The following is an 18,660-nucleotide window of genomic DNA, read 5'->3' as shown; positions in this document are numbered from 1 at the left end:
GAAAACGAAGTGTCTCATAATGACCAGGAGGGATCACAATCGGTAAATGAACTCCCAAAAAACCTTTCATCCCCCGAGAAAATCTCCAGAACCAATGCATCACCAACTTCTTCTAAGCCTATAGACGACACTTTCAACCCTAGCCCTGTAACCGTTAACACCTCGCCCACTACCCCCAAGCCCACTCCCCACGTGAAAACAACCCAGATAACTACATCCCAATTGACCTGTTGGGCCATGCTAATAACTGTTTCAATACTACTCCACAAATCTCAAGCCCAAATATTTTTGACAACCCAAAACCCTTCATACCCGACCAATTCGATCCACCTAATTCCACTTCTATTTTTACATTCAAGCTGGATTTCCGAATAAAAAAAGAAAAAATACCTCAAACGAATCGGTGTGGACTAATATTAGAAGATGGAATACAACTTCAAGAATTCTCAAGGCTAAGTCCCAAGCTAGAAATTCGACCCGGAAAAAATTGAAAATCAAGTCTTGCTCAACTCATTCATCTTCATTCAGTAAAGGCAGTAGCTCCCATTCCTTCTCAGGAAAATCGTTACATGGTGAGGATGTTGGCGAAATTCTTGGATTAAAGAGGAAACCGGCCCAACCAAAAAGTTGAGGTACATTCTGTATCTATTCCGTTATTATCGAGAACTTAATAAGTTGATTAAAATGAAGATTATATCCTTAAATATCAGAGGTCTAGGTCTAGATGACAAAACCAAATATAATTGGTTCAAACGCGTTTGTTTTCAACAAAACCCTAATGTTATAGCTCTCCAGGAAACTAAAGCCGAAAAGATTTCAGAACTTTAGGTGGAAAAGGTTTGGGGTAACAACAACTATAACTACGCTTTTAAAAAATCAAAAGGTAACTCGGGCGGGATTATCACGATATGGGACCCCAATATTTTTACTGCTAACCGTGTTGTTGAGTGTGACTCCTTTATTGTTATAAAAGGATTTTGGAAAGATGTTGGTATCGAGCTCATCCTTGTGAATACTTATGGACCTCAAAATGACCAGGAAAAAAAGAAAATGTGGAACGATCTCAATGAAATTTTGAAATATGACGATGCAATGTGGGCCATTTTTGGTGATTTCAACGAAGTTAGATTCTCCTCGGAAAGAAAGAATACGGAGTTCTGTGATAGAAGAGCAAAACTTTTCAATGATTTCATTAAAGATAACTCTTTACTTGACTTGCCATTGGGAGGAAGAACCTACATTCGAATCAGTGATAACGGAAGAAAATTCAGCAAACTTGATAGATTCCTCATCTCCGAAAATCTAGTACTTCAATGGCCGAATCTCAATGTAATGGTTTTGGATAAAAAGCACACGGATCATTGCCCTCTTATTTTACAAGATGGTAATGTTGATTTTGGCCCTAAACCCGTTAAGGTTTTTGATGAATGGTTAAAACACGAAGAATCCTACGACATCATCAAATCCACTTGGGAGAAAACCACCAACAGCGTTAAACCCGATTACATTTTCTGTGATAAACTTAAGCTGGTCAAACAAGAGTTACGAAAATGGTACTCTAGTTCACATGGAAAACTGAAAACAGAAATAGAAGAATTGACATGTATAGTGAACGAATGGGAAAGGAAAGCCGAACTATCCAACCTAAATGATGAATAATATACCAAATGGATGAAAGACAAGGAAACCCTTCTTCATAAAGAGATGTCACAAATTGAGATGCTCAAGCAAAAATCAAGATTTAAATGGGCTCTAGAAGGGGAAGAGAACAGTAAATTCTTCCACTCATACATCCGCCGAAGGAATTAGAAAAACAATATTTATGCCGTCAACATCGATGGGGTATTGAATTCAAACCCGTTACTTATAAAAAATGAAGCTTTTAACTTTTTTCATGGACTCTTCATGAAGAACACCTCGGAAGCTTGGATGTTAAATAGTTGGGAGGGACCAAAAATTGACCCAAATTCAGCAGTAGGTCTAGAATCTACATTTACTGAATCTGAAGTACTAGATGCAGTCAAAGGTTGCGGTAGAAACAAACGCCGGGCCCGGATGGTTTTAACATATCGTTCTACATCAAATTCTGGGACATAATCAAAGGCGATCTCCTTAATGCTCTAAATTGGTTCTGGGAAACAGGAACCATCTCCAACGGTTGCAATGCCTCCTTCATCACACTTATCCCGAAGGTCAATGATCCTCTCAATTTTTCTAATTACAGGCCTATTAGTCTCATCGGTAGCTATTATAAAATTCTTTCAAAATTACTTGCAAACCGAATCAGAAAAGTTATCCCGAGACTAATAAGTGACGAGCAAAGTGCTTTTATTTCTAATAGATACATTCTTGATGGTGTCTTAATTGCTCTTGAGTCTATTGATGACCTTAGATCAACAAAACAAAAAAGCTTCATTTTTAAAGTTGACTTTGAAAAAGCCTTTGATTGTCTAGATTGGGACTTTTTAAGTTCCATAATGAATGCAATGGGTTTTGGGGCTAAATGGGTCAAATGGATTATGTCTTGCCTTAACTCGACTTCGAACTCGGTTTTAATTAATGGTTCACCCACCGACCAATTCTTCCCCAAAAGGAGCGTAAGACAAGGAGACCCATTATCTCCCTTTATTTTCATCCTTGCCGGGGAAGGATTAAACCAGCTTTTGAAGATTGCAACAATGAAAAAATTGATTAATGGGGTTGAGATTGGGAACGATAAGTTTAACACCCCGTCAAAAACCATTAACGGCGATGTTAACTCTAGTCCCAGTGCTTGCTTTGACTTCTATGTAACAGCAAAGTTTTACAGCGGAAGGAAAAAGTACCTGAGAATAAACATGTTTAAAAAGTCAACACGAGGTTGAGTGAGTTCATAGGTTTGTCATAATTAATGATTTTGATAATAATAATAGATCACAAGATTTTAGTTTCCATAAATATCCTTACACCGCAGTGTAATAAAAAGATTCTACAACCATGGGCACCTGGTAACAGCCTTAACGATAATAATATAATAATGAATACCCCTGATGTCTATAGAGCACCGAATTAAGTACGAAAAATACTCTCGAAGTACTAAACATCCGTTGACGGCTAGCGCGACTAGCCCGGATGGGGTTGTCAAACCCGATAGATCTATCAATAGGATTCGCGCCTACAGTACAGAGACCAATAGATTACGTTACCAAGCTAGGGGAATATTTGTGATTCTAACCCACGTAGAATTAAGTTTAGTACTTGTATCTATTTTGTAAAACAGATATAAAACATTACATGTATTCTTAGCCCAAAAATATATATAAAAGGGGAACTATGAAAACTCACGATACGATACGATAGTTTATAGTAAATATGCATATGACGGCACTGAACAAGTGCAGAGTTGTCCTTGAATTCACGAACCTATATCAATTATATATATATTAAAACATATAATGACAATTAACCAGTTTATATATATTAATATTTTTAATATACTTCTTATATTAATAATTAATTACTTAATTAGCTATATTCATTTTATATATTTTAAATTAATACTTAATATATGTATATATCATATTTAAAGTATATGATATGTCTTTTATTGTAAATATCATATTTTGGTGTTTAGACGTATCATATCATGTATTAAAACTTAATATATATATTTGTTTTCAATATTTGACATAAGTATTTAATGTTAATTTAAAAAGGTAAATTAAAATATTTTAGTATTAGTAATAATAATCATAAAAATAATGATATAAGTTTTAAAGTTAATAAATTTAATAATAATTGTAGTGATAATAAGGTTACTAAAATAATAGTGATAATGATCATTCTAATAATAATAGTGACAATTTTTATTGATATAAAAAGATAATTTTAGTAAAATGTTACTTTAAATGAAAATGTTAATTTTTAATAAAAAGATAGATATAAAAATAATGATACTTTTAGTAATAATGATAACAATAATGATAACAATAATGATATTGATAATAGTAGTAAAAATAACTAATTTACTATGAATGATATTAATGATAATAAATTTAATAATAACAATACTAATAATCTTATTAATATTAATGATGCTAATATTAATAATAATACTTTTGTTATTAATAACAATGATAAAATTAATAATAATAACAACATTAATGATACTTATAATAATAGTTATAATACTTATAACTATGATAATAATAATAATTATTATGATACTAATAATAACAATAATAATAAATGATTCTTAATAATTATATTAGTAGTAATAATAATAATAATAATAATAATAATAATAATAATAATAATAATAATAATAATAATAATAATAATAATAATAATAATAATAATAATAATAATAATAATTATGAGAAAGGAAACTACCTTATGTAGCTTTTTCAAAAAAAAATGTCCAAGACGGGACTCGAACCCGAGACCTCTAGCTCCCCCGTAACACCCTCAAACCATCCCACCATCCTTGCTTTTTTGATTAATACTCCAGACGATATTTATTTAACCATATATTCTGTGTTCTTATACCTTCTTCTTCTTCACTTATTCAATCCATTCCAAAATCATTTCTAATCTTAATAATTGTTACAGAATCGAATTTAGGACTTAATATCCAACACATAACCAATTATTTGAGATTAATTAACAAAAAAAATAAAATTAAAAATTTAAGAGTGCTGCTGCTGTTCGCTACACTTTAAGAAAAAAAAAATGATTTTTAAATTTGATCACGTAATGGACTATGATTATAACATGAATAGTTTGTGAATCATTCATAGAAACTATTGAAATCATCAATTGGACTTGAATTACAACAGAGAACTCGAATTTAATCGAAGAACAATTGTTGACTTTTAAATTTTGAAACTTTGACTCAACAATTCAGGCTCGATAGAAAGAATTGGGAGTTGGTATTTTACAGATAGTATGAATGAAGGATTCCTAACACCATAGCATTTATGGATTTTAAAATTGATTCGATTTTAAAGCTTTTCAAAAGATGAATATGAACAGAGGTATCGAGCTTTTTGCTGTATTTTTTCTGTTTGATTTTTAATTACTGCAACTATACCCCGTATATAACGATAAGGATGATGTTATTCAGATGTGTAAAGCAGAAATCTTTATAATTGTTTAGTGATAATGGGTCGATGAGGATGATAAAATATAGCAGATAAAAAAATTACGATGGCTTAAAAAAATTAAAAACAGATTGCAGATCGCTATTAATAAAAACAGATATCATCAAATTTAAAAATAAAAAGCAGATTAATACCTAATTTGTTTGTGGATTCATTCGTATAATTTAATCAAAAAAAATATAAAGTTGATCACAATAAAAAAAATAAACAGATTTATATATTCAGTACATTTTATTTGACTTTTTATTTTTAATTAATATTATTATTAAATATATTAATAACTAATTAATAATGTATTAATAATAATAATTTGATAATATAATAATAAAATTAATAATAATGATAATAATAATTTATAAAAACGATAATAATAAATGATAATAATAAATGGTATTATTTTTATGTTAATAATAATAACTATATTAATTATTAATGATAATGGTAATAATAATTATGATAATAATATTAATAATCATAATAATAACTAACGTCAAAATTTTACTACTAATCATAATAATAATGATATTAATAATGATAACAATAATACTAGTGATAATATTGTACTAATACATCAAATTCATTTATAATTTGGTCTAAAGGGTTAATTAATATCGTTGATTAACTATATTTTTTAATATAAATTATCGGGGTATTATAACATATCCCACTTAAAATGATTTCTTAAATTGAGGTGGTGACCAGAATTTAATGCTGAGACTCGAACGATAAAACGATCTCGATCCGATAAATAAGACATTACGCGATTTATAATATGCGGGAAGAATAATAATTCACGAAATAAAATATAGGAATATTTTCATATTTCTAATGACATAGGAATGTCATATAAAAGAATTCGGATTTAAAAATCATGAATATATAATCGTTGGTTTGAAAACCGAAACGATTCTTCAAAATATAACCGTTATACGTTGAAATGTAATAACACATGAATACACATTTTCATTCAACAATTAATATTGAAATATTATTTTAATTATTTTAATATAATTTTTCATATAAAAATGACATAACAAGGATACCAATTAATAAAAGTTAAATATTTATCGTAAAAGATAACGAAAAAAGTAGGGTCGTGACAGTACCTACCCGTTAAAGAAATTTTGTCCCGAAATTTGATTGTGGTCATCATGGCTAACAATAAAAATGTTTTTTTATGATGAATATGAGTTGATAAATAGAGTTTTATCATTATTAAGTAATATAGATAAAACGATTCGATTACAGGAAGAGTATAAACGAAGCTATCGTAAAAGAGTGAAATGAGGAAATTAAATATTCGCCTCAACTTTTGATGTAGTCACGATTGATTTCCGAATTTCAAGGAATTATAGAAATCTTCGTAATCTTTACAAGATTCGATTCTCCGGTAATTAAGGAATTTGAGATTTTCTTTGATTAAATGCGGTGAATTGCCTCGATTGCTGTGTTTGGAATTTTACTATAAATTAGCTTCTTCCGTTTCATTATCTTCACCACTTCTATACTTTTTTCCTAAATTCATACTTCCAAAATATTTGTTAATATGCTCAATTCCGTATTGATACTTGTTATTATATTGACCATATATGCAGTCATTCTTCTTTTTCATTTATCACCAGAGGAATCTGTTTACTTCTACTATGCCCTTAGGGTTATAATGTTTTTAATTCTCCCGTGTCTTTACGTTGCAATACGTATTGATATACACGGTTTATAATTTATGTGTTGTTATCAGGCTTTATATTTTTTCTTATATTTCGGAGCTCTTTGCCTTTTTATTCTCTTCTCGACTCTAAGTAAAGCGAGTAATGGTCCAGAATTTGTAGGTATGAAGTTTCGAATGGTCCTACTGTTCTAAGCGTAATATCACGATTTGATTTGGTAAATTACCAGAATTACTGAGGATAGAAGTATCAAGAGTATATTTTCTTGATATGTTCAGAGATTAAGTAGAATGTAAGAGTCGTGTAACATGGCAAATGATGATTATAAAGTCTATGAATCATCATCTTTCACTAAAAATTTAGCATGACTTACTGTAATATAATCACGTTGGCCTGACGTCATCATATTATACTAACTCATGCTTCAATTCCCAACATTTCTTCAAAACATTTATAAGTTAAACTTGAATTTTACAGAATATAGAAACTTAAACAGTTTCCTTTACGATGTAATCAAGAAATCGTAAAGAGATAATTAATTGCGGACAAGAATCGTTATGAAGATATCTTCAGAAATATAGAGGATATTTATAACGAAAGATATGATGATATCCTAGAATTTCTGAGATCGAAGAATAATAAAGAAAATTCTTCTGTAAGGATTTAGAATACGTAAAGAGATCTTTTGTGGTTTTTATCAGAAATTGAATCATCTAGATTCTTTGATTACAGGTTTAGTCCTTGTGATTTGTCCACAGTCTCCTTCATAGTTAGCTCAATCTATTTTTCCAGTTCCAAATCTGAGCTTATACCATTCTTTATTATCAAACTTTTGGCCTTTAAGACCTTCTACAATTTTGTTGTTTCCTCTGCATTTAATGCAGCCATATTTGAATCATCGGTTATCAATCCGAGATGGTTTCAAGAAATTTTATTTTTAGATGATTAAACGCTGATTGTAATCGTCAACGGATCTAATGGTTAACGAATAGGCGTTGTTGATTTTAAAAGTAATGAATGATAATTTCGGTGGTTTGATGTGATAATTCATCATAGAATACGAATGAATATTATTCATGAATGTAATGATCTTTAGAAAGATAACACTTGCTAAAGCTTTACTTGGATTCTGATATGTCAAAATCAGAATATGTAGTTTGATTTGTATGAAAATGGTTATTCTTTGGTGCACGGATACATATATCTTGTGAATGTAAGTAGAATAGCTACTGATTATTGAATCAGAATTTGAAGAATGTACAATGTAACATATTAATGTGAGATATAAATATTTCTCGGGTTTTACCTACCCGTTAAAATATTTTCACAATTAACAGTTTGTACAGAATAATTTTTAATTACAATCCTTATGAAGATATACTTTCATAAATATATTCTTCAGATATAATATAGATTTAACGAGTTAATATAATATTAAACTCATTTGATTTGCGATTCGAACGAGAATAAATAATCTTCAAAACTTGAGAGATTACATAATCATCGCGGAATATTTCTTTAATGAAGTTATGAATCAATACTTCATCGTTCATTCTTATTGATATACCTCGGTATATGATGTTTGTGCTCGTGAATTTCTTGTGAAATTCACAAGGCATGAATGATGTTTTCTAGAAAGTTTCGAGTACATCGAAAATGAAAGTATACAATCAAACATGTATTTGAATGATACACTTGGTTTATTATAAAATGGAATTCATTGAGTTGAAACAGAGATTGTAGTTAATGATGGTTACATCATTAATGAAGGTTGTACATCATAGCATATTAGTGATATGAATTAACCAAGTAATACATACTAGTTAAGATTCACACGTAATAGCTTAGTACGAAAAGATTTATTATTGTTCCAAACCGTATATATATATAAAGTATACATATATAATTCTTTAGGAAGAATGAGTCAATACATCTTAACTCATTATTACTAATATTCCTTGGTATCTATGGGGCATATTATGCTGATGTTCGAGGTACTGAGTGTGATGTTGAGGCGTGGAATGCAGATGTTTTTGGTGGTACTGGTGCTGTTGGTGGTGATACTGATGATACTGGTGGAGCTGGTTATGCTGCTGGTGCTTGTAGGTTTTGCACCATATTTTCTAAAGCCACTACTTGAGCTCGAAGCTCATTGACTTCTTCTATTATACTGGGAGGATTGGCGGTTCGGACAAGGGGACGAATAAGATCTAGAATTCTAGATATTATATAATCGTGGCGAGCTGTTCTGGAAATGAGGGTGAAAATGGTGTTTCAGATTAGTTCGCCGGTAAGTGCTTCAGGTTCTTCGCCAAGAGGTGAATTCGGTTGGTGGAAGGGATGGCCTTCTTTTTGTCTCCATTGATTGAGTCGACTACGAACCCATCCCCAATTCATCCAGAATTGATGATGTCTAATTGGTTCGTTCGTTCCGGTTACATTGCCTGTCGAGCTCGAGGAATCAAGTGAGAAATTCATATTATGTGTTTGGAATAGGGTTTGATATGAAATGAGTGTTGGATACTGAATGATATATTCGTCTTCTTGAATACGTATATATAGCAAAAAGATTTCCGTGATTTACGGAGAAAATTTAGAAAAAGTGGTAGACAAAGTTTACTGGGATAGATATGATAAGATGTAATTTTTCTATACTCCATTTATGCAATAATTGCAGTATGACGTGTGTAGATTAAAAATGATAAGTATGTAATCAGATAAACTTTCGATTAAAGACTTTCAATTCGTAATGACCTATTCAGGTCTAGGGGCTTGAGCTATAGGATCCTTTAAATTGGTAATCCAAACCCTTCCATCCTAGAGTTTTGTAGACGCCATCCGTCAAGAAAGTTCAATGATAAAAAATAACGAGAAATCAAAGATTTAAAAGTTATGAATATGAGTAGTGATGACATTATAATGTCTTTGAGATTCTCAATAACCCAATGACATTTTCTGGTTCACAAACCGATGCATAAAGGCATAAGGCATATAGGTACGTGATATAACAGGGAGTTATATACGTTTGAGTATGAATAGCAACAAATATAGGAGTTTTAAAAATCATGGATAATATTTCATGTAATACATACGTAATACATAAAACCATGATAGATGACATATGAATGTCGAAAATTTCAATAACGATGAGTGACAGCCCTCGGTTTAACCAACCGAGGTGGTTTTATAAAGATAATGCGTATGAGTTATTGAATATTGTGAATCACAATAGGAGTTCCTCCCGGAGTGACAGAATAAAAGATATGCATATATGTGATGCAAGTAATAATGTTCTAAAGCTATAGGTCAGGCTGTAGACTAGACTTTAATGCACCTTATAAATCTGGGTTATCCATGAGAATTTCAGCCAACATGTCCTAGATGACCCACTCATAAAAATTTGATTTTTATAAATTGGCCCGACGATTAAACGAGCGTGATCCGAGAAAAATACCGCTACGCAAATTAAATACGCGAGAAGAATAATAATTTAAGAAATAAAACATAGGAATATTTTATTAACTCATACGACATCGGAATAGCGTATTAAAATAATTCGGATTTGGAAATCTCGAAAGTCTAATCGTTGGTTTGGAAACCGAGACGATTCATCGAATAAAAACGTTATACGTAGGAACGTACAAACACATAGTCACACCTTTTTATTTAATAGATAATATAGGAATATTAGAATATAATTTAGTCTCATAAAATAACTTCATAAAACCTTTCAAAATTTTGAGACTCATAATAATAAGTTTGCTTATCGAGTCGAAAGCATTCAATCATATAGAGAATTGCCTTAAAAATAAGTTGAAACTTTCCGGCAAGAAATGATAAGTAAAATTTAAAATAAACACGTACGGTCAAAATCCAGACTCACTAATGCATTCTAACAACTACCGGTTAGACACACTAATGCAAATTCTAGTTCGCTAAGACCAACACTCTGATACCAAATTTAACACCCCGTCAAAAACCATTAACGGCGATGTTAACTCTGGTCCCAGTGCTTGGCTTGACTTCTATGTAACAACAAAGTTTTACAGCGGAAGCAAAAAGTACCTGAGAATAAACATGCTTAAAAAGTCAACACGAGGTTGAGTGAGTTCATAGGTTTGTCATAATTAATGATTTTGATAATAGTAATAGATCACAAGATTTCAGTTTCCATAAATATCCTTACACCGAAGTGTAATAAAAAGATTCTACAATGATGGGCACCTGGTAACAGCCTTAACGATAATAATATAATAATGAATACCCCTGATGTCTATAGAGCACCGAATCAAGTGCGAAAAATACCCTCGAAGTACTAAACAGACTAGCCCGGATGGGGTTGTCAAACCCGATAGATCTATCAATAGAATTTGCACCTACGTTACAGAGACCAATAGATTACGTTACCAAGCTAGGGGAATATTTATGATTCTAACCCACGTAGAATTAAGTTTAGTACTTGTATCTATTTTGTAAAACAGATATAAAACATTGCATGTATTCTCAGCCCAAAAATATATATAAAAGGGGAACTATGAAAACTCACGATACGATACGATAGTTTGTAGTAAATATGCATATGACGGCACTGAACAAGTGCAGAGTTATCCTTGAATTCACGAACCTATATCAATTATATATATTAAAACATATAATGACAATTAACCAGTTTATATATATTAATATTATTAATATACTTCTTATATTAATAATTAATTACTTAATTAGCTATATTCATTTTATATATTTTAAATTAATACTTAATATATGTATATATCATATTTAAATTATATGATATGTCTTTTATTGTAAATATCATATTTTGGTGTTTAGATGTATCATATCGTGTATTAAAACTTAATATATATTTGTTTTCAATATTTGACATAAGTATTTAATGTTAATTTAAAAAGGTAAATTAAAATATTTTAGTATTAGTAATAATAATCATAAAAATAATGATATTAGTATTAATGTTAATAAATTTAATAATAATTGTAGTGATAATAAGGTTACTAAAATAATAGTGATAATGATCATTCTAATAATAATAGTGATAGTTTTTATTGATATAAAAAGATAATTTTGGTAAAATGTTACTTTAAATGAAAATATTAATTTTTAATAAAAAGATAGATTTAAAAATAATGATACTTTTAGTAATAATGATAACAATAATGATATTGATAATAGTAGTAAAAATAACTAATTTACAATGAATGATATTAATGATAATAAATTTAATAATAACAATACTAATAATCTTATTAATATTAATGATGCTAATATTAATAATAATACTTTTGCTATTAATAATAATGATAAAATTAATAATAATAACAACATTAATGATACTTATAATAATAGTTATAATACCTATAACTATGATAATAATAATAATTATTATGATACTAATAATAACAATAATAATAAATGATTCTTAATAATTATATTAGTAGTAATAATAATAATAATAATAATAATAATAATAATAATAATAATAATAATAATAATAATAATAATAATAATAATAATAATTATGAGAAAGGAAACTACCTTATGTAGCTTTTTCAAAAAAAATGTCCAAGACGGGACTCGAACCCGAGACCTCTAGCTCCCCCGTAACACCCTCAAACCCTCCCACCATCCTTACTTTTCTGATTAATACTCCAGACGATATTTATTTAACCATATATTCTGTGTTCTTATACCTTCTTCTTCTTCACTTATTCAATCCATTCCAAAATCATTTCTAATCTTAATAATTGTTACAAAATCGAATTTAGGACTTAATATCCAACACATAACCAATTATTTGAGAATAATTAACAAAAACAAAAAAAAAAATTTAAGAGTGCTGCTGCTGTTCGCTACACTTTAAGAAACTATTGAATTATTTTTGAATTTGATCACGTAATGGACTATGATTATAACATGAAATAGTTTGTGAATCGTTCATAGAAACTATTGAAATCATCAATTGGACTTGAATTACAACAGAGAACTAGAATTTAATCGAAGAACAATTGTTGACTTTTAAATTTTGAAACTTTGACTCAACAATTCAGGCTCGATAGAAAGAATTGGGAGTTGGTATTTTACAGATAGTATGAATGAAGGATTCCTAACACCATAGCATTTATGGATTTTAAAATTGATTCGATTTTGAAGCTTTTCAAAAGATGAATATGAACAGAGGTATCGTGCTTTTTGCTGTATTTTTTCTGTTTGATTTTTAATTACTGCAACTATACCCCATATATAACGATAAGGATGATGTTATTCAGATGTGTAAAGCAGAAATCTTTATCATTGTTTAGTGATAATGGGTCGATGAGGATGATAAAATATAGCAGATAAATAAAAAAAAATCACGATGGCTTAAAAAAATTAAAAACAGATTGCAGATCGCTATTAATAAAAACAGATATCATCAAATTTAAAAATAAAAAGCAGATTAATACCTAATTTATTTGTGGATTCATTCATATAATTTAATCAAAAAATATAAAGCTGATCACAATAAAAAAATAAACAGATTTATATATTTCGTACATTTTACTTAACTTTTTATTTTTAATTGATATTATTATTAAATATATTAATAAGTAATTAATAAATATATTAATAATAATAATTTGATAATATAATAATAAAAGTAATAATAATGATAATAATAATTTATAAAAATGATAATAATAAATGGTATTATTTTTATGTTAATAATAATAACTATATTAATTATTAATGATAATGGTAATAATAATTATGATAATAATATTAATAATCATAATAATAACTAACGTCAAAATTTTACTACTAATCATAATAATAATGATATTAATAATGATAACAATAATACTAGTGATAATATTGTACTAATACATCAAATTCATTTATAATTTGGTCTAAAGGGTTAATTAATATCGTTGATTAACTATATTTTTTAATATAAATTATCGGGGTATTATAACATATCCCACTTAAAATGATTTCTTAAATTGAGGTGGTGACCAGAATTTTAATGCTGAGACTCGAACGATAAAACAATCTCGATCCGATAAATAAGACATTACGCGATTTATAATACGCGGGAAGAATAATAATTCACGAAATAAAATATAGGAATATTTTAATATTTCTAATGACATAGGAATGTCATATAAAAGAATTCGGATTTAAAAATCACGAATATATAATCGTTGGTTTGAAAACCGAAACGATTCTTCAAAATATAACCGTTATACGTTGAAACGTAATAACACATGAATACACATTTTCATTTAACAATTAATATTGAAATATTATTTTAATTATTTTAATATAATTTTTCATATAAAAATGACATGACAAGGATACCAATTAATAAAAGTTAAATATTTATCGTAAAAGATAACGGAAAAAGTAGGGTCGTGACAATAAGGTTGTTATGTCGCACCTTCAATATACGGATGACACCATTATTTTTGGAAAATGGAACAAAACGGAGGTTAGAAATATCTTTAAAATACTTAAGTGTTTTGAATATCTTTCGGGTCTTAAAATTAATCTTAATAAAATTAGCGTTTATGGCATCGGTACCACTAATTCTGAATTAAAAAGCTTGGATACTTGATTTTGTTGTAAAGAAGGCTCTTTTCCGTTCAATTACCTTGGTCTTCCAATTAGGGCAAACCTAAATTCGCATAATACTTGGAATCCCATTTTTGATAAATTTAAAAAACGACTTTCAGATTGGAAAGCTAAAACCATTTCTTACGGTGGTAGACTCACTCTCATTAAAGCGGTCCTTTCAAGTCTCCCTCTTTATTACTTCTCCCTTTTTAAAGCCCCGGTAAGTGTGATTAAAGAACTCGAAGGTCTTCGTCGTGATTTTTTTTGGGGGGGTTCTCATGACGAAAAGAAAATGGCTTGGGTTAAATGGGACCAAATCACTCTTCCTTATGAATCTGGAGGCCTAAATGTGTGTCCGTTAAACTTTAAAAATCTTGCTCTCCTCGCCAAATGGTGGTGGAGATTTCTTTCGGGTGATAATGTTTTGTGGATTCGTATTATTAAAAGTATCTATGGTAACGGAGGTGGGTTGGGTTATACTTCTTCTTTGCCCGAAAACAAAATGAAAAAACTTTCGGGTCGTACGTGGTCTAACATTATTAAAAATGAAAACACCCTAACCAAGTTAGGGTGTAATCTTTCTAATTCTTTTGTCAAAGATGTAGGAAATGGTGCCGATACGAGGTTCTGGATTGACAAATGGCTAGGTGACGTTCCTCTTAAAGATGCATTCCCTCTGCTCTTTAGACTGGAATATTTCAAAGATGTGCCCATTCCAAACCGGCTTCAAGTCACTAATTCTTCGCTTGCTTTCACCTAGGCATGGTCTTCTGAACCAAGATGGAGGACATCGGATGAGTTAACTTCACTTACAGCAGCAATTAGTCTCCACAAGTTCTCGAACAAATCCTCTTCTTCGTGGACCTGGAAGCACTACGCCAACGGGCTATTTTATACCTGCTCACTCGTCCAGAAGCTTAACACCATAGCAGCTGAAAAATTCTGTTCGAACTCACAGCCTCCAAACCCTACGGATCTTAATCCTTTTATCCCGCAAAAAATTGGCATTTTTGTTTGGAGATCGAAACTTGATAGGCTTCCGGTTAGGATAGCCCTTGATAAAAAAGGTATTGACCTTCACTCTCTAAGATGCCCAGTATGTGATGACGATATAGAAACCTTGTAACATTCGCTAATTTCTTGTTCCTTCGCCAAAGAAATTCCAAATGTGGTTCCGAGACGCTTGTTCTGAAAAAGAGTGGTTCCGATGTTAGTAAGCGGAAGTCCAAAACTACGATGCTTTCGAACAAGAAAAGTAAGAGTGCTACCGAAGGTGGCGGAGGCATGAAGATAAGTGGCGCGGGTAATTCCAAATTCGCGTGTTATAATTGTGGTAAAATGGGACATAAGTCTCATGAATGTCCGTCGGGAAAGGTCACGTGTTTTAAGTGCCGGAAGGAGGGACACCGGAAGTTGGAGTGTCCCGAGTTGATTAGTGACGGAGCGCAAAGTTCTAACGACGCTTGATTTAGATACTAATCAATTTTTGGTACCTATTATTTTATGTGGGTGACTTTTGGGTAATAATTGAGTTTATCCATATGATGTAGTGACTAGCTAGGTCGAGTTAGTCCATTCCAGTTTGATTAGCCATGTCGGGTTAATCGATTAGATGTTAGGCGTTGACCGATGCGGGTTGACCAAGCGTGTTTGACTTAACCAAGTCGGGTTAATCAATAAGTTATTAGGGGCTATGACCAGGGCTGGTTGACCAAGTGAGTTTGACTTAACCGAGTCGGGATAATCATTTGTTATTAGGGTTGTTTGACTAACCAGGTCAGGTTAATCAAATAGGTGTTAGGTGTTGACAGAGGCGGGTTGACTAAGCGTGTTTGACTTAACCAAGTCGGGTTAATCAATTGTTGTTAGGGTTTGACCAAGTCGGGTTGACCAAGTGTATTTAACTTAACCAAGTCGGGTTAATCAATTGTTGTTAGGGGTTTGACCAAGTCGGGTTGACCTAGTGAGTTTGACTAACCGAGTCGGGTTAATCAATTAGATGTTACGTGTTGACCAATTTGGGTTGTTCAAGCGAGTTTGACTTAACCAAATCGGGTTAATCATTTATTGTTAGGGTCGTTGGACTAACCAAGTCGGGTTAATCATTTGTTGTGAGGGGTTTTACCTAGTCGGGTTAACCGAGTGCGTTTGACTAACCGGGTCGGGTTAATCACTAGACGTTAGGGTTGGCCGAGGTAGGTTGACCGAGCGTGTTTGACTAACCGGGTCGGGTTAATCTTATGGTGTTGGAGGGTTAACCAAGTCGGGTGTAACCGTGATATGGTTAGAGGGTTACTTGTATTGTTCTCCATAAGGGTTAGCGTAGAAATGGTATGCCGTTCGAGAGACGTTTACGTTGACCATGTATGTGTGCGAGTAGAGTCACGGTTGTTGACTATCCTTGATTGTGTGTAAGTAACCGTGTTAACGGTTAAGATGGTGTGAGTTAGGGTGTAAGTCTTGGTGGCCCCAAGCATCGCCATTGTAAGTGAAAGGTTGCTAGGCTCACTTTGCGGCCTAAGTAGATCGCGACTAGCAGTTGATTGCTAGGAAGTTGCGGGCGTTAAGCCATAAGGTCGTAGGATTTATGTGACTTCGAATAGCCAAGTGACATATGACACCGAGGGTAGACCCCGTAAGGGTCGAGTTATTGAGACTCGGTGGTAGTAATGGGAGTTTCATAACACTGCGTCAGGTGCCTCCGTATACCTGTTAGTGAAATGCCTCACTCCGGTGATGTGGTTACCTTGTACTTGGGTACCGATGTGAAACCCAAAAGGTACGATAATGGTTTATTGTGATGATTAGCGGGTGTTAACATTTGACTGATTTGAAAGGTCGAGGTTCGAGTGCCTTGTTGTAAATCCGCGAAGAATTTTTTAGCATGACCAACGTCGAGACCGGTCATGTGTGTTATGGAATGTCAAAATTTTCGCGAGATGTTATCATCTTGACGGTGATAATGTGGGGTTAAAACCTTAAGTGGGGGAGTATGTACCCAGAAGGTACGGTGTTGCCTCAGTATGGTAGGCGTGCTCGAGTGATTTGTCGGAAGTCGTTCTGTTGGTGAGCGAACTAGGGACGTGGATTGTTGATTTTGACTGTCTCGTGTAGAGATATGTTAGTGTGGAGCGCGTTCGAGAGCGAGTTCTCTAGTGTATTGAGGAGTTGTATGCGCGGGAAGTGACGAGATCGTCCTTAACGGACGATTGAAACGATGTTCACAGGGAAATGGTGGAAGAGTTGCGAGTCGTTCAAGGTTGCGTGTCGGTTGGAGTTACCGAAGAGTTGCGTGAAATTTCATCACCGTGTGCGTGGTGTGGATGACCCAAATTAGTTGGTGGTTGGCGAGGATACTCTAAGTGGTAAATTAGAGTGTGCCAAGGAATTATGGAGAATCGTTGTGTGAGTAAAACATTACGTTCCAAGGAAGTGGGACTTATAGGATGCAATGGCGGCATCGAAGGGTCCAGGGTTGTGCGAGAACTCGAAAAGTTGAGGAAGGAGTATTTTTCTTGTTCGTAATGAGGTTTAGATCGCGAGGACGCGATCCAGTTTAAGTGGGGGAGAGTTGTAACATCTCAAAATTAGAATACAAGTTCAAATATTAACAGCTCAGGTGTGGACCGGCGGTCCACTTTGGCCCGACGGTCCAAATTCAGCATAAAGTGGAAACAGGTGCAACCCGGACCGGCGATCCAGCATGTGATTCTTGAAATAGGCAGGTCAGGAGTGGACCGGCGGTTCACTTTGGACCGGCGGTCCACAACGGGTTTTTGTGCAGTTTTGTAAAAATAAGAAGGGGCTTTTTGGTCAATTCATATGGGAGCCGGATTTTTAGCCACAAAACTGATTCCACCTCATTCTTATCTTCATTTCTCCTCATCCTCTTCCACTCAAACACTCTCTTCTCATCTTAGAGAGAGAAAACCACTTTTTAGAGAGATAAAGCTTGGATTGGAGAAGAAAGAGGTGAAATCTCTTCAAGGTGCAAGTGTTAAAGTTGTTCATCTCGTTCCTAGCTACGTTTTGGTTGTTGTGGTAAGTTCTAACTCCAAATTTCATTATTTGATTTGATATTCAAAGTTAGGGTTTGAAATTAAATTGTTGAGAAACCCATTTAACCTCATGAAGTGAGTTTAGTGATGCTAGTAATCGGGTTTCATATTTTTGTTGGTGGATTTTGGGTTGGTTGATGTTTTGGTCAAGTTTAAGACTTGAAAAATGGGTTTAATCAC

The sequence above is a fragment of the Rutidosis leptorrhynchoides genome, chromosome 5 (genome assembly GCF_046630445.1).
Source record: "Rutidosis leptorrhynchoides isolate AG116_Rl617_1_P2 chromosome 5, CSIRO_AGI_Rlap_v1, whole genome shotgun sequence".
NCBI classification, from domain to species: Eukaryota; Viridiplantae; Streptophyta; class Magnoliopsida; order Asterales; family Asteraceae; genus Rutidosis; species Rutidosis leptorrhynchoides.
The sequence above is the reverse complement of the archived record's forward strand: the minus strand, read 5'-3'. Positions refer to the sequence as shown.